The sequence below is a fragment of the Lynx canadensis genome, chromosome F2, assembly GCF_007474595.2.
Source record: "Lynx canadensis isolate LIC74 chromosome F2, mLynCan4.pri.v2, whole genome shotgun sequence".
NCBI lineage: Eukaryota > Metazoa > Chordata > Mammalia > Carnivora > Felidae > Lynx > Lynx canadensis.
In genome coordinates, this window is record NC_044320.2 from 17075213 (window position 1) to 17089485 (window position 14273).

At 48.8% G+C, this 14273-nt stretch overlaps 1 protein-coding gene across 2 annotated transcripts in view; it reads right to left on the reverse strand.

Annotated features, from left to right (window-relative positions):
* ZHX2 (zinc fingers and homeoboxes 2) overlaps window positions 1-14273 on the reverse strand; it is a 164164-nt gene that overhangs the window by 108107 nt on the left and 41784 nt on the right. The window lies entirely within an intron of this gene.

Below are 14273 nucleotides of genomic sequence, written 5' to 3' on the forward strand. Positions count from 1 at the left end.
TGAGACCCCGTTCTCCCGCTTGCAGATTGGGTGAGATGATATCTACCTTCCAGGCCGGCTGTGAGGCCGCTGGGGCATGGGGATTATAAAAAAGTGCTTTGTAAACTAGAAAGTGCGGCATAATGTAACCTCTCTCCCGTTGACAATTGGGCTTTTGTGTTTTTACTCCTGTTTTCATGGTGTCCAGTTCTGTTGTATCGGTATCCTTTTATTATTTGCAATTTTATATCCTTTTCAGATACAAGGATATTTATGCGCACAAGGTAGTATTGAAAAGTACCACGGGAGCATCTCAGTATTGCAGAGATAACAGCTCAGCTATGGAGTGCTTAACACTTGGACAATATTTGTTCTTCCCTGGGTAGAAAATTAGAGCTTTAACTATGCAGCCAGATTGCTGGAGGCCTAGTGAGATCTCATTTACATGATAAACCAGTCAATTCCCTTACGAAAATGATACAGCAATCACGTGATCTTCAGTATCCCTCCAACATTTGCAATAGTGGCAGATTAATGTTTATTGGGCCGCTACTTTGTGTCCGTCCCGGTATTAAGCACTTTTTATCCTTCTCCTCTGTGAAGGTGAAGCCTCACTTCAATGTAATGGGCTATTACTATGGTCCAGATGAGGAAGCTGAAGCTCAGAGAGGTTAAGTGACCTGCCCAAGGTCACACTGCTAGTGAGAAACAGTTCTGATCCTCTGGCTGTTTTAATAGCCCATGTGCTCCAGTTTCACCCTATGTGTGTTTGGGGGCAACAGGACCGGGAATGTGTCTATCTGTGGGAGGGGAACAGGGGGACTAGGGGGCTGGGGGTGGAGGCAAGTACAAGGCCACAAGCCCATGGATGCCAGAGAGCTCAGGCAGTGGATTCTCCCTGACTTGAAGCTTCACTCCTTCATGTCTTGGAAAATAAGTTGCCGAGTAAGATGATGCCCAATGGATTTCCCGCTGATCAGTGAAAGAGAGTAATTGTCCTGTGAAGAGCAGTCACTGCCTTTTTCTATTTAAACCAAGAGATGTGTCTGTGTGTGTGAGAGAGACCGACAGACCGAAACAGACACACACACACACACACACACACACACACACACACACACACACACAAAGAAACCGAGTGATTGGTCACGACACGCTGTCTCAGAAGCTGGGGAAGGTGCTCCGGCCAGAGATTCCTATCGTTTTCCTTCTGCTTCCGCACTCACTTTGCTCGCCGTTTACAAAGCGATCACGGGAGGAAACACAAGCACGGCAATGCCCCGCTTCTCCTTCCAATCCTGCTCTTTTGCCCCGGAAGTGCTGGACCACCATGCGCCCCGCTTTCTCATTAGTAAAGTAAAACACCTAGGTTTCTAGAATCCCTTTCCCCTCTCAGATGGGAGAGATGCTCTCATAGCCACCGTCTCTTTTCTTTCACAACCTCTCAGAGGAGATGGGCAGGTCGGACTGGCCACCTGACGCTCGGAGAAGGTGGCTTGGTTCAATGGAGAATCCTGAGTAGAGCTGTAGCGTTCAAAGCCAATTCCAAAGTCAGCTGACTCCGCCAAGCTGCCTTCAAGGGGGCATGTCAATCTGCTTAAAACAGAAAGGATAACACTCTGAGCCTCTGTGTGGAGGCCTCTGGCCCCCCTGAAGGATCAGTGTCTTTCCTGCCCTCCTTCCTTCCTTTTCTCCACAGAGCCAAGAGCACAGGTAGGGGAAGTAAAAGACACTGCATGAAAGGCATGAACAACTTGGATGACTTCCTGAGACCCCTGAGATTCCTGCCAGATGTAAAAATAATCGGGGAAATAAAACAATAACAGACCACGCACACAAGCATGATGTGCATGTGTGTGTGTGTGTGTGTGTGTGTGTGTGTGTGTGTGTTGGCGAACTGTGAGAATAAAGACCTAAGGGTGGAACGAGCCCTCATGACCACTTGGATTTCCTCTCTAATTACTCTGTCCTACATTTCTTCACAAATCAGGGAACCTGCTGTTAAACAATGGACGAATCTTCACAAGTCAGGGGGAAAGAAGCTCGCCAATAAAGACGCGCCAGAGTTCGAGTTATGATGCAACCTTCTCCATCTGTATCTGCTGAACGTCTCCTGGGATCTCACACCAACAGTTCTTTTCCAAGGCTGTTACGGGCAAACGGAACATCAGCCGGGCCAGAACCCAGGCAGAGCCCCACCCGGCTGGTGGTCTTCTGAGACCCAGCAGCAGAGCCCAGTGTTTACCCCAGGAGCTACGAGCTACAGACACAACACCCTGTGGGTCCGTGAAGGGTCCCCTAGAAATGGGCTAGGTAGATGATGAGATGAGGGACAGTCATGCTGTCCCGCAGGTATGGGCCAAAGGCCGCTAACAGCAGGGTACCATTTGTGGGGAACTAACGAAAGGCTCCAGGCTTCTCCAACCAGCAGTACCACTCCCAACCTGCATGGTGAACCCTCTCTGGATCTGGCTTGAAATGCCCGTAACAGAATCCATCATGGCTGACACAGTACAGAGAGGCCTCGTGGGGTAAGGAAATTAGCCGGAACACTGCTCTAGAAAGTCCTGATTGCCTTGGTCGTAGGCGCAATCTGAGATGAGCACTCAATCTAATGGATCCTCTAATTCTGAATCTGCAAAATCCTATAATAATAACAAGAAACACTGACTCCAGACATTTAGCACAGGGCCTGGTATGAAGCATATGTCACAGCCAACACTAGCTTCTATTCTGGTCATCTAAATAATTATAAAGGTCTCTGTGAAAAAAGTTCATGTGCTGACGGGGCTTCCCCATGAGTAAAGATTCCCTTGCTGTTGCTAGTTAGGCTCTCAGAGAATCAGCTAGGGCAGTGGTTGTCAAAGGGTGGCCGCTACATCACCTGGAAATTTGTTCCAAATGCAAATTGGTGGGTCCTGCTCCTGAACTACGAAATCAGAAATTCTGGAGCTGGGGCTCAGTCATTTTATAAGCCCCCCTAGTGATTCTGATCCCCACTCAAGTTTGAGAACTACCGAGCTTAGGCACACATTGTCAAGTCTGGCTGATGATCAGAATTTCCTAGGGGTGGTTAGGGAAGAAATGCAGGTTCCCAGGCCCATCTCCAGGGACTCAGAGTCCTCAGATTCAGCATTTGAACATGCTCCCTGGGTGATTCCACTGAGCTAGATAGAGACTGGGTTTGTTGGAGAGGGGAAAGCACAGGGGCTGGACGGAACCAGGGACTGGGGGCAACTAGGGAGGGGCTGGGGGCTGAGACAGAAGAAAGCTACTGAACACCAAGGTTCTTGATCCCAGCTCTACAGATTTATGAGCTGGGATCTCCTACCACCTTCTCATTTTCCAACCAGGGAAACTGAGTCTCAAAGAGAAGTGACTATTCTAAGTCCCTGCAACTCATGTTTGGCAGAGCTGAGACCCAAGCCAGGGACCTCCCTTCTTCTTCTTTTTTTTTTTTTAATGTTTATTTATTTTTGAGAGACAGAGAGAAAGAGAAAGAGAGAGAGAGACAAAGCATGAGTGGGGGAGGGACAGAGAGAGAGGGAGACACAGAATCGGAAACTGGTTCCAGGCTTTGAGCTGTCAGCACAGAGCCCAACGCGGGGCTTGAACTCACGAACCACAAGATCATGACCTGAGCCGAAGTCAGACGTTCAACCAACTGAGCCACCCAGGTGCCCCCAGGGGCCTCCCTTCTGAAGCCACTGCCCTTTCTACTGAGCTCCATGACTCTTGCTCCTGTGTCTCCCTCTTAGTCAAACACTGAATTCAGGCCCCTTTCCCGAGTGTTGACCAATTAAAGGTGAGATCCGTGGTGAAGTTGGAATCAGACTTCAGATTTGAGTGCAAATTTAGGCTCGGTCACTAAGGAGTTGAGCCACCAAGTCACCTTTGCAAGGCCTCAGTTTAAATATCTCTAAAATGGAAATAATGTCTAACCCCACAAAGCTGCTGAGCAAGTCAAGTAAGAATTGTACAGTTGAAGGTGTTTTCCAATCTGTCAACAGCCCCCACGAACACAGGGGCTAAGAAGAAAGAGGAGGACTCGCTGTGATTTCTTGCTAGAAGCACTTATAGTCCAGCCGGGACAGAAGAAACATATTCAAAGCAACCAGACAACCCTGAAGCACTTTGTGCAAGGTGACACCTCAGTGTCTTTGCTCAAACCTTCCTCTGCCTGGAATGCACTTCCCCAAACCCTTATGTGCACAAATCCTCCCGTGATTTGGTTCACAGTCTGTGCCTAACTTGCCCCACCGGTGAGCCCCTGGAAGGCAGGAAGTGAGGCTCCTTCAGTTTTGTGGCCCCAGGATGTCTGACACCTCAAAGGTGGGGTCAGGAAGGGGCGCCTGGGTGGCTCAGTCGGTTAACTGTCTGACTTCCGCTCAGGTCATGATCTTGCAGACCAAGAGTCTGAGCCCCATGTTGGGCTCTGTGCGGACAGCTCAGGGCCTGGAGCCTGCTTCAGATGCTGTGTCTCCCTGTCTCTCTGCCCCTCCCCCACTCATGCTATCTCTCTCCTCTCTCTCTCTCTCTCAAAAAAAGGTGGGCTCAGGAAGTGGCCGGTTCAGGTAAAGGAGGCTTTCGGCAGAGCCTGAGATGGGCGTGAGCCTCAGAGGATTCCTGTAATGCCCCTCTGGGGCCAGCACGCAGGGACCAGGGCTTAATACCAACCAGAAGCCACCAGCCAACTCCATGCTTCTTCCTTGTGTCCGTCATCCACCCACCACCCGAGGTTCTGAGGTTCATGCAGAGCGCAGTCAGGTGAAGGCAGGAAGGGAGGAAAGCGAAACGGGAACCATCGGGGGGCCCCCACCCTCACCGGCATCTAAAGCTCCTAAATGAAAGAAAGACACTAACCAAGCAGCAGGCATGCAGTGACTGCTCAGCGATCCAAACAAGGGTTCCTGGGGATCTGGTTCTTTCTTTCTCTCGTTTCTCCCTATTTTCCTGGTCTGGAGGATTAAAGGAGGCACGTAGAGGGAACAGGGCACTGCGGAGTGAAGAGCTCTAGATTTAGCTCTTTTCTCCCACTCTGCCCCAGCGAGCCGTGTGACCTTGAGCAAGTCATGTAGGGCAGGTCATCTGGGCCTTGCTTTGCTCCCTTTGAAACGGGAACTGGGTGAATGAGGAGCTACTGGGTTGTTTTCCCCTGAAGGATAAAGGAAGCGACACAGCCAATGGGGTAACTGCCACTGGTCTGGCAAAGCAAAACGGGTTCAAAGCTGGCAGTGTGTCCTAACTATGGTCCTTTCATGGGAAACCGACAATAACAATGATGACATCAGAGGCCACGACTCATCTTCACGGAGTATATACTGGGCGCCAGGCACTGGACAAGCACTTTTCATTCAGTGTGTTGCCCGAGCCTCACAAAGCCCCTTTCAGGCAGATACTATCATTATTCCCATTTTACAGTTGGGAAGTTTAACCTGGGATTGTGGACCGGTGAGGGAGGGAGGCAGGATTTGAACCCGGGCTTTCGGAGTTTAGAGCCCACCGTCTTTCCCTCTGTACCCTACTGAACCCGGAAGCCCGTGTTTCTACAGTTGGGAAAGACTGAAGGATCTAGAAAGGCCATGAAACTAACCAATCGTTTTCCAGACTGACGACTCAGTCTGGACAGGAAGACCACTGTTGGAGCGTGCCCGAATCCAAAGTCTATTAAATTATTCCCAGTGCAGGTAACGTATCTCAGGGGCATGGTTTAAACAGAGAAGAGGCGCCCTGGAGACAGCCGAGGCCTTACAGCTGGACAGCCTGGGTCCAGGCCCATGCCTCCGTGCACTGGCCTCCTCAGCTGGGGTCAGGTGGCCGCTCCGGGGTCCTCCTGCTCCTCTGTCCGGCATGCGGGAATATTCCTGCCCTCTCCGCCTCACAGGTCTGGCCCAGATTAGCAAAGTCCCGTCAATGTCCTCCTTCTCCACGTGCCAAATTTTTAAAGATTCTGTCTCTCGTACATTAATTAGTTTCTCCATTAACAAAATAGCAAAGCACTTGTAGAAATGCCGGAGTCCCTGATCAAAACAAGGTGACCATTGTTATTCGATTCCTGCCCAGGGCCAAAGCCAAAATACCCCTCCCCACCACCACACACACAGCCCTGTGATATTTTTAGGCAGCCAGTGCCACCGTATCCTGGGTACTGTACAATTTCCACTGGTTTCTGGAAATAGTGACTGTCATTATGTGAGTTTTGAGGAAAACACCGGCCTCAACAATTTCGGAGGTCTCTCTCAACACCAGGTTCAACAGTTCTACAAAATCGATTATGTCTGTACGGGTGCTTGGCTAATTGTGCACGTGTCCTCGCTGTTCTTATTTTGTTCGCTAGAAGTGCAAAACCGGGGAGGACCCCTTGGCGTGGGAAGGAGGTCATCTGAGGATACGCGACAGGCAGGCCTCGGCCACTTCACACGGCGGGTGGAAAACACATGGAACTTGTTGGGCCTGACAGGCAGTACGAGCTAAAAATATAAACAAGTTCAAGAAGGGTTTAGATGAACTCAAGGCAGAGTAAATGGCAGGTGAGGGGGGCTAGGTACGTTCAAGTTTTGTCCTGTGCTCCTGTAGTTCTGTTCCCTGCTAGCAACTGAAGGCTTGGCTGGGCAGCACCTAGATGGTCCCAGTGACAGCAAAGCTGATGTTCTCATGCCAGGAGATAAGAAAGGAAAAGAAACAAAAGAAAAGAGGGAATATGATAGTTTCCTGCTTCGACATTTAACTTCTAGAATCAGAAAAAAAAGCCATTGTAGGCAATATAGCAATAAAGGAAGAAAAATAATCATCTCTGATGTCATGTCTAGGAACTAACTGTTGAACGTCTTGCCATATTTCCATCTACATCGTGTTTTTAAAAATAAAAACTATATACAGTATACAGTAAATATCCTGCATTTTTCACTTAACATTTAATGCTTTTATTTTTTTAAATTTTTAATCTTTAAACATTTTTTATTTTTTAAAAATTTTAAATGCTTATTATTTTGGGGGGGGGGGAGAGAGAGAGAGAGTGCGAGTGGGCGAGGGGCAGACAGAGAGGGAGACACAGAATCAGAAGCAGGCTCCAGGCTCTGAGCTGTCAGCATGGAGCCCGATGCCGGGCTCAAACTCACGAACCGTGAGATCATGACCTGAACTGAAGTCGGACACAACTGACCGAGCCACCCAGGCACCCCTAACGTTGAACACTTTTAAAAAAATCACACTACTAAGTAGACTTTCTGTATTGGTTTCTGCTACTTATTTAATCGTTCATTTATTTAACCACTGAATTTGTTTTACTCTTCATCTTTTAGAGGACGTAGGTTTCCTTCTCCCAATTTTCTGCCAATGTAGATAAGACTGGGATAGACATGCCTGGTTCTTTTCAGAGAAATGACAATGAATCTCACAATCTCAGAGAGCAACATGTCATAAGTTTCTTGGAGCATCTGGCTGGCTTATTTGGTAGAGCATGCGACTCTCCATCTCGGGGTTGTGAGTTCGAGCCCCAGGTCGGGTGCAGAGATTACTTATAAATAAAATCTTTAAAAACAAATGTAGACAAAGGGCATGTGAGGTACAGGTGCACAGGGAATATTCGCCAGGGCGCTCTGCAGCTTGTTACATACAGGACCTTAAAGGCTCACACCAGAAGGCGCCCCCGATGCCCCACCACCCTCTGCTTTCCTCTCTCTCTGCACGGCGATTTATTTATGCTGAAGATCCTTCCCTGGGTGCCAGCAAACTGAGCACTCGGAGAGCTAAAGAGACAGGGCAGCCACAGGGCTGAGGCACACTTGGACTCGGCCCTTATTAGAAATGCAAATCTCTCAGCTGACAAATCCCAAACACCAGCATGTCACAGCCCCCCCACCGCCTGCACCCCAGTTGGGTGGCTTCTGTCTCCCATTTTACCTGAAAGAGCTGAAAAGGAGTTGGCTGGGCTGTGGCTCAGTAATCTGAGAAGGAAAGGATCTGTCTGAAAAGAGATTGTCTCCCCAGTGTTTCAGTTTTACCCAATAAGAGAAAGTCAGTCCCTTTCTTCCCAGCCTTAACTCCACTAAAAGCCATTAAGCACCGCCAGAGACAGGAGACATTTATCTGTTGGCAGGTGTGAATGCTGCATTCGGCACCTCCAGCAGGGATGGAAATTAAGCTGTTTACTTGGTGGCCACCCCAAGGGACCGAAATGAAGCTCTAATGGGATGGCATTTCTGAAATGCATTTTTTACATCTCACATTCTCATCCTTCATCCCCCTACCTGTAAACCCATGAGGACTTTGCGAAATTAATTTGTCTGAATGACACCCTGACCAGCTCTGACCACCAAATGCAAATGAGGGGACCAGCAGGTGACCTCACTAAACTGGCTCTTGTTTTAGAAAGGAGGGCAGGCATCTGAACGATGCTGGGCTGCAGGGGGCTAGCGGACTCCATAGGAGCAAACAGAGCTCCGAGACTCATTGCTCAGGGGCCTTTCTTTTGGATGTTCAGTCACACTCAAAATTGAACATGATAAGTCCGTCAAAATGGCATGTTCAGATTCTCCCGGTCTAGAGAGCAAAACCCACATCGTCAGCACCAATGGGTTCTCTACAATCTGTGCCGTTTCCTTCGGCTGGCCATTCCTCCTTCCAAACAGCGCTCCAAACTTTACCTTTTATATGCAGAAAACCTGTCAAGGTGAATTCCATCTGGGGTCACTTATTTTGTATCCTCTCTGCACTCTTGAAAGTCAGAGCCCTCAGTCCTGGGGCTATTGCCTTGCAACTGTCCCATGCCTTTGCTTGTACATTTGGTTTCCAACCCTACGTTCCTTAGCACTTGAAGGTGGACTCAGTCTTCTATGTTTGGTCCCTGCTATACCGAAAGTTTGTGTCCCTCTAAAATTTCTATGTTAAATCCTAACACCCAGTGTGATGGTATTAGGAGGTGAGGACTTTGAGAGATGATTAGGTCATGGAGCTCTTCTGAATGGGATTAGTGCCCTTATCACCTCTTATTAGAGACCCCTCACCTCTCCTGCCATGTAGGACACAGTGAGAAGGCGACCGTCTATGAACCAGGAAGTGGGCTCTCATCGGACACTGAATCCACCAGTGCCTTGACCTTGGACTTCCAGCTTCCAGAACTGTGAGAAATACGTCTCTGCTGTTTACAAGCCACCCAGTCTATAGTATTTTTACTCTAGCAGTCCAAATGGACTCAGACCCCAGCAGAGCTCAGGCAGAGAGGCTTTCTTGCCCAGCTCCTAGACTGAGGTGGGAGGGTTTTCATACCGTTCTTCCTCTTCCTTTCTTTCTAATTTATATGTGTACCCGTGCATATCCTTTTGAAGGGACTATCAGCACGTTAAGTAAATGTGGAAAAGCACAGAAATTCTAACCACTGTTAAAAGTTCTTGAGGCCCTTTAATGAGACTAAAAGGCAATAGGACGTTTTTCTAACTTTTTGCTGAAATAGAGTGTCTTAATTACTTTTAAAAAGATCGGTGCCCTCAACGTGTAGGGTATATGAATTGTTATCTGCCACCTTTAGATACTCTGTGTGAAATAAAAGCCAGCCCACAAGACCCTGGTAGAGCCCAGACCCACTATACTTTGTTTGTATTCCCAGTGAGAATCATCTGTCATTAGTCATCCAGAAGCCCATTCACATATATGATCCATCAGCCCCAAGAAGGGGAGGGAAAAATACACGAGATGAGATAAACCGCTCATCCGTTCAGGGGGCAGCCCTCTACCCCTCCGTCTTTTGTCCTGTAGCCTGCTTCAGCCCACACCCACTGAGCCGCCTCTCCCAACAGCATGCGGCAGGGGGCGGGGGGGCTCTCTGCTCAGACAAGGGGAGTTATAGGATGACACTTCCTGAGATGCCTTTAGCCAGGCACTGGTGGATACAGGCATGGGGCATGGCTGTCCCTGTCTTCCCTGATTCCAGTCTCCCTTCTGATCAGGCACCTCTTCCTTCATCCCAGGCTGAGCTGGATTGAGGACACGTTCTCCTTACAAGTCACTCCTGAGGGATGTGTGTGAGAGTGTGTATGCGTATGGTCCTCCTACACACACACACACACACACACACACACACACACACACACACTCTATTATCCAGGCATTCTCTCTCTTCCTTCCCCCCTCCAGTTCCGGAAAAACCAGGAGTTTTTGTGTGATTCCTCTCCTGAGCTCCAGGTCTGTATTTCTGCTCTTGGGCCAAAGCTGCTCCCTGCACAGACATGGGAGCCCAGGTCACAGAGCCCCGTTCCATCCACACTGCATCTCACTCTGCTTTCTTGACCAGCACCTTCTGGGTGCCCCTGGCGCTCTCCTCAGTCCCCACTCTTTTCTCCCTCATCCTGTCTCTGTTCTTAATTCTGCGTGGTGGCTGTGTGCCTCATACTACCTTTTCCTGCTCATTTGCTTATGAATGCTCTCTTTTTCTGTACAGATTCTGATGCTGCAGGCAGGTCTGGGTAACCTTAGGTTGGTTGCTTGATCTCTGAGCCTCAGTTTTCTCATCTGTAAAACGGGGTTGCATGAGTACTAACCCTTGCTTCACAGAGTTGTTAGGAGGGTCAAATGAGGTAATACAGGCCAGCTCTTTTTTTTTTTCTTTTTTCTTTTTTCTTCAACTTTTTTTTTTTTTTTTATTTATTTTTGGGACAGAGAGAGACAGAGCATGAACGGGGGAGGGGCAGAGAGAGAGGGAGACACAGAATCGGAAACAGGCTCCAGGCTCTGAGCCATCAGCCCAGAGCCTGACGCGGGGCTCGAACTCACGGACCGCGAGATCGTGACCTGGCTGAAGTCGGACGCTTAACCGACTGCGCCACCCAGGCGCCCCATTACAGGCCAGCTCTTGGCACGGCGCTTGGTACAGAGAAAGCACACAAGTGTTAGCAACTATTACCGTTATCACGGTTAATTATGATGTTAGTAACAACTGTTATTCTAAAAAGCCTAAGGTTCTCCCACAGCTTGTCATCCTCCATCTTGGACTTCCTAATCTCCCTCCGGGAGTCCTACCCAGCCCCACACCCCTATTTCCCAATTAATTTTTTTTGTAAGATTTTCTTTTTAAGTCATCTCTACACACAACGTAGGACTTGAACCCACAACCCTAAGATCACACGCTCCACTGACTGAGCCAGCCGGGTGCCCCTTAATTTTTCTTTCCTCTGCACCCGCAAAAACGACAAACCTGGATTAAGAATCAGGGGATCTGAATCCCGCTTTCAAGGAAGAATAAAAATGGCTTCTGACCCCGGGCGAGTAATAGTCTTTCTCGGTCTCATCTCCCTCACTTGAAAAATAAAGAGGTTGGACCAGAGCAGCATTTCTCAAAGCGCGTTCTAGAAGCTTCTGCCACGCTCGTGCCCCTACACAGAGCCCCCGTGGCCAGAGCAGTGCCATGAGTGACCAACCTAGTACCCGTCCCCCAAGCTCCACCTCTGTTAGCTTGTTGTCTGCATTTGGATACTGTCTACACAGCCTGGAGCCTCAACAGACTGTTCCGGAGCTGACCCAGACCCTCTCATAAAAAGAGATTCTGAATTGGCGTAAATCTCGGCTCCGTGAAGAAGGAAAATGAACTGCCGGCTTGCTGAAAAACTAGGACAAGGTTCTCTTTAGCAAGTCTCCAGGTACTGTTCAGGCAATCACCGGGTATCATGAGCCTTAAAATACGCCCCGCCTGGTGCGATGTCTCCTGATTAAGTTGGCTGCCAGGCTCAGGGCATTTCAGGCAGGAGTGGTGAATTTTAACACCACACAATTACTGGTAGTTTGGAAAACCCTTTTGAAAACACCATGCCAATCATTTAATTCATTTTCCAAGTCCTTTTTAATGCAAAATATGCTAATATGTTGCTGGAGTGTCCAGCAGAGAAACCTGCTGGAAAGCGGGGCCTCTCTTGCTTGGAGGTTAGGCGGAGAGCTGGTGGGAATAGGGCACAGTGGGAATAATGGCCCATTTTCCCTCCAGTGAAGAAAGGCAGGCTGATGCCACTGGGTTCAAGTGCTTCTTTGTGCTCCCTTCAGCTGCACAAGGTGCGCTCACCCTCACAGCCACAGATCTGGGGTATAATGGGCTTCTTTTCCACCGAAGCCCATGTCCCGCCCCCGGTGAGTGAGATGTGTCCTTGAGTTGTCTGCTACCTCCTCCTGGTGAGTAGGGGACAGTGAAGGAGGGAGAAAGGAAAGGGTGAGGGAGAAATTCATGGTGTGACGGAATAAATTTCTTTGGGTGCCAGATGGGGAGAGGGGGCTGCTGCACCATGGCCTTTGACAGAGGACATAACCCAGCAGGACTCCATTTCTCTTACCTGCATAAACTACATCAGGAAGAGCATGAACCACACATGCGGGGCCCCTCTTAGAGGCTGTAGGTCAGTCTACTCCATGATATCATTCCACGGTATCATTACCATAATTCCATCATTACAATTCCATGGTATCATTAAAGGTTGCTGTTCTTGCGTATTTAGTAAGCAGAAACGCCTGGGGACTACTTGTATACGTGTGCTAGTCCTGGTGTGTATTCGTGTGGGGCGGTACACGGGAGTACGACATGTGGATCTAGTCCTTTATGGCTATCATTAATTGAGCACCTACTATCTTCCAGGGACAATATGTGCCTTGATTGCAATGAGAGAAACACACATTCAGGCACACAGAAAGTAAGGCATGCATGACGGCATCCCCATGTATCAGAGTGGGTTGCAATCTACCAAATCTCTGGCCCGAGGCTTGCAAACAGGTGGCTGGGGCTGGATTTGGCTCTCAGACGTGTTTTCTTTGAGCTACACTATGTGTTAAGCATTTTGGAAATGTCTTATAAAAACCAAGATTTCAGGGAAACTTGGATGGCTCAGTTGGTTGATCGTCTGACACCTGATTTCGGCTCAGGTCACGATCTCACAGTTTGTGAGTTTGAGCCCCGTGTTGGGTTCTGTGCTGACAACGCGTGGCCTGCTTGGGATTCTCTCTCTCCTTCTCTCTGCTCCTTGCCCACTCATGCTCTCTCTCTCTCTCTCTCTCTCCAAATAAATAAACATTTTTTTTTTAAACCAAGATTTCCAACTTTCCTTGGAAAAACAAAAGGTAGGGGCGCCTGGGTGGCTCAGTCGGTTGAGTGTCCGACTTCGGCTCAGGTCATGATCTCGCAGTCTGTGAGTTCAAGCCCCGCATCAGGCTCTGTGCCGACAGCTCGGAGCCTGGAGCCTGCTTCGGATTCTGTGTCTCCCTCTCTCTCTGCCCCTAACCCACTCGCATTCTGTCTCCCTCTCTCTCAAAAATAAATAAACATTAAAAAATTAAAACAAAACAAAACAAAAAAAAACAAAAGGTAGCTGTCTGGCATTCCTAAGTCCATATTCCTGCCTGGGAACAGTCTGTTGGGGCTCAGTGGCGAGTGTCCCTTTTGGACTGGGCGTGGAATTTTCGATTTTGTCAAAGTTGCCACACTCCCCATTCCTTACTTCTGGCTTGCCTTCCTCATTCCTTTTACCTGCCTGACTTCATATGCACTTGAGTTTGCAAGCCTAACATAGAATAGGCCCCTTGCTTTGCTAGTGAGGAACATGAGGCCTAGAGAGGTGAAGAGACAGCAGACAAGGGCAGACTTGAATCCAGGTTTCTGCTGGACATCAGGGTCTGGGCTGTTTTTCCCATATCACACTGTGTGTCATCAAGGGCAACTTGGGGGTACACAGTGTTTTCAATACAGGAGGACCATCATAATGACCCGGTGGATGGACCAGCCCAAGGCATGGCTGCTGTAGGGTGAGGCAGGGGGCTGGAGGGAAGGGGGCGGAGGAACAACAGCCTAAAACAGAACAGTCTTAGAAAGGGAGTAACGGGTTCATGGCTGCCTTGTGGACCTGAAACCCCGTTTATTCCGTGCTGTTTGCTTGTGACTTTTAAAATGTATTTTATTGTGAAACAGAACATATAGAAAACCACATAACACAGAAACATACATATTGTTTTCAACTGTTTGTGATTTTTTTTTTTTTTGGTCCCGTTTTCTTTCTAAAAGTCATCAAAGATGCTTCAAAATCAGGGCTTTTTTTCAGTCTGCACTCACCCCAGATAAGAAACCACCCTACCTCTGGGGAGCCTGGGTGACTTAGTCGGTTAAGCGTCCGACGCCAGCTCAGGTCATGATCTCACAGCTCATGAGTTCAAGGCCTGCACTGGGCTCTGAGCTGACAGCTTGGAGCCTGTAGCCTGCTTCAGACTCTGTGTCTCCCTCTCTCTCTTTGCCCCTCCCCACTCGCGCTCTCTCTCAAAAAAATAAACATTAA